The 2,486-nt window shown below is 41.6% G+C and overlaps 1 non-coding gene across 1 annotated transcript; it reads right to left on the reverse strand.

The window, feature by feature from the left end:
- Positions 1–379: 379 nt before the first annotated feature.
- Trnas-cga (transfer RNA serine (anticodon CGA)) lies at positions 380–454 on the reverse strand. Its single transcript has one exon. It is a non-coding gene; the product is annotated as a tRNA-Ser (tRNA).
- Positions 455–2,486: the final 2,032 nt, after the last annotated feature.

The raw sequence follows: 2,486 nt of genomic DNA on the forward strand, positions 1-2,486 counted from the left end.
TTGAACATTCCCAAATGAGATTTTCACTCTGCAGCGGAGTGTGCGCTGATATGAAACTTCCTGGCAGATTAAAGCTGTGTGCCCGACCGAGACTCGAACTCGGGACCTTTGCCTTTCGCGGGCAAGTGCTCTACCAACTGAGCTACCGAAGCACGACTCACGCCCGGTACTCACAGCTTTACTTCTGCCAGTACCTCGTCTCCTACCTTCCAAACTTTACAGAAGCTCTCCTGCGAACCTTGCAGAACTAGCACTCCTGAAAGAAAGGATATTGCGGAGACATGGCTTAGCCACAGCCTGGGGGATGTTTCCAGAATGAGATTTTCACTCTGCAGCGGAGTGTGCGCTGATATGAAACTTCCTGGCAGATTAAAACTGTGTGCCCGGCCGAGACTCGAACTCGGGACCTTTGCCTTTCGCGGGCAAGTGCTCTACCAACTGAGCTACCGAAGCACGACTCACACCCGGTACTCACAGCTTTACTTCTGCCAGTACCTCGTCTCCTACCTTCCAAACTTTACAGAAGCTCTCCTGCGAACCTTGCAGAACTAGCACTCCTGAAAGAAAGGATATTGCGGAGACATGGCTTAGCCACAGCCTGGGGGATGTTTCCAGAATGAGATTTTCACTCTGCAGCGGAGTGTGCGCTGATATGAAACTTCCTGCAGATTAAAACTGTGTGCCCGACCGATCCAATGTATATTTTGTAAAAGAAATAATTTTTCAACCAAAGTCAGAAAAATATTAATGTGCCAGAATCAGAAAAGTATTAATGTTTGTAACAGCTTAAATGCGAGCAGCGTTGTACAGCGCTGAACCAATATTCAGTATTTTCACAGAACATTTATAAGGCTATTAATTTGTCAACCAATCCACTGACATTATTTGTATGAAGCTATTTTACGGCCGGCATTACACTTCGCTGTGCCAAGATAGAATATTTTCTGTGTCTACTGCGGAGAGAAGAGAATACCAAGATTACAAAATGGTTCAAATGGCTATGAGCACTATGGGACTCAACTGCTGTGGTCATAAGTCCCCTAGAACTTAGAACTACTTAATCCTAACTAACCTAAGGACATCACACACATCCATGCCCGAGGCAGGATTCGAACCTGCGACCGTAGCGGTCGTGCGGTTCCAGACTGTAGCGCCTTTAACCGCTCGGCCACTCCGGCCGGCCACCAAGATTACATCCGTTGTGACTCTAGAACTAAAGAAAATCAGTTTCATTGTTTATTTGCGCAGGCAATTTCATCAGACAGGGCCATAGAACTTGGCGCTCACGAGACTGAGTAAATTTCACAGGAATTGATTTCATTATACGCATTGCATACTGGTTTCTCAGATTGAGTTGATAAATTTATTTTGATTAAGGTAAAACTGATTAATCACACCATTTGCTCAACGATACATCACTCAGTAAATTTCCGTAAGACAATCATTACGTATTGCTTGATTTGTTTGATATACAACAGCATGCCGATAAAATGTTAAGTTATCGAACAACGAGGGGCACTTCACAATGTGGATGGTGGCAGAAAAGATGAGAAGGTGAAGAAAAAGAAGAAGATGATGATGAAGAACGAGGATTCATAATTACCAGTTTCAGTAACCGCCACAGGCAGATTCTATAGTCAGCAGGGGTGAACAATATATTCTGGATAACCATCCTGTGTGTTAAACCAAGCAATGTAGTTTTGAATAAAGAATTTGATTGGACACCTCGGTAAATGGGTATAATATTCTTAACATTTCGAATGTAACAGTTCCCCAAAGACATACGAAGTGAGAGGAATTATTATGTATGACAAATACATATAAGTGAAAGAACACCCCAAATGAACAAATAGAAGTCCCAAATAGTGAGATATGCAGGAATATTAATGGACGTGCTTTTGCTGGTAAAGATGGCAAGGGAAAATATATTGATTTTTCAGTATAAAACAATAAACAATCTACCTCTAGAGTATATGTGCAGTGAAGACGGCATCACAAAAATAGAAGGTTTATGACAGCTCGTTATATTGGGCACCATGAAAAATACGGCTCACAAAAGTACAGCCATATCGCTCATTTCAGAGTATCATCAGCGACAGTTGTTCAGTAGCTCCAAAAACCTGCATATAAATAAATTACACGCTGCCGGTCGTAGAACAGGGTTTGGATGATTTATATCAGGTCGCTCTCAACGATATCAGACGATTTTCTTGACTAATTCATTTTAATGGTCATAGATATGGATTCCAAATTTTTTCTGGCCCCTACCTATGAAAGAAAAGACAGGCTACAAAGTTGCGCTGGCTTTTGAAAATTGCTACAGATAGGGAAACTGACAACGGATGCAAATTTATAAACAGCTATTTCAAATCATAATGGAATGATATGGAATAAATCACCACTTGTCATTCTCCCACACAAAATTCAGTATTGTGGAATGTATGAATAGGATGATAAAAAACCGTATGTGGGTGATGTTTAATCTT

This window comes from Schistocerca cancellata, chromosome 3, assembly GCF_023864275.1.
Source record: "Schistocerca cancellata isolate TAMUIC-IGC-003103 chromosome 3, iqSchCanc2.1, whole genome shotgun sequence".
Taxonomy (NCBI): Eukaryota; Metazoa; Arthropoda; class Insecta; order Orthoptera; family Acrididae; genus Schistocerca; species Schistocerca cancellata.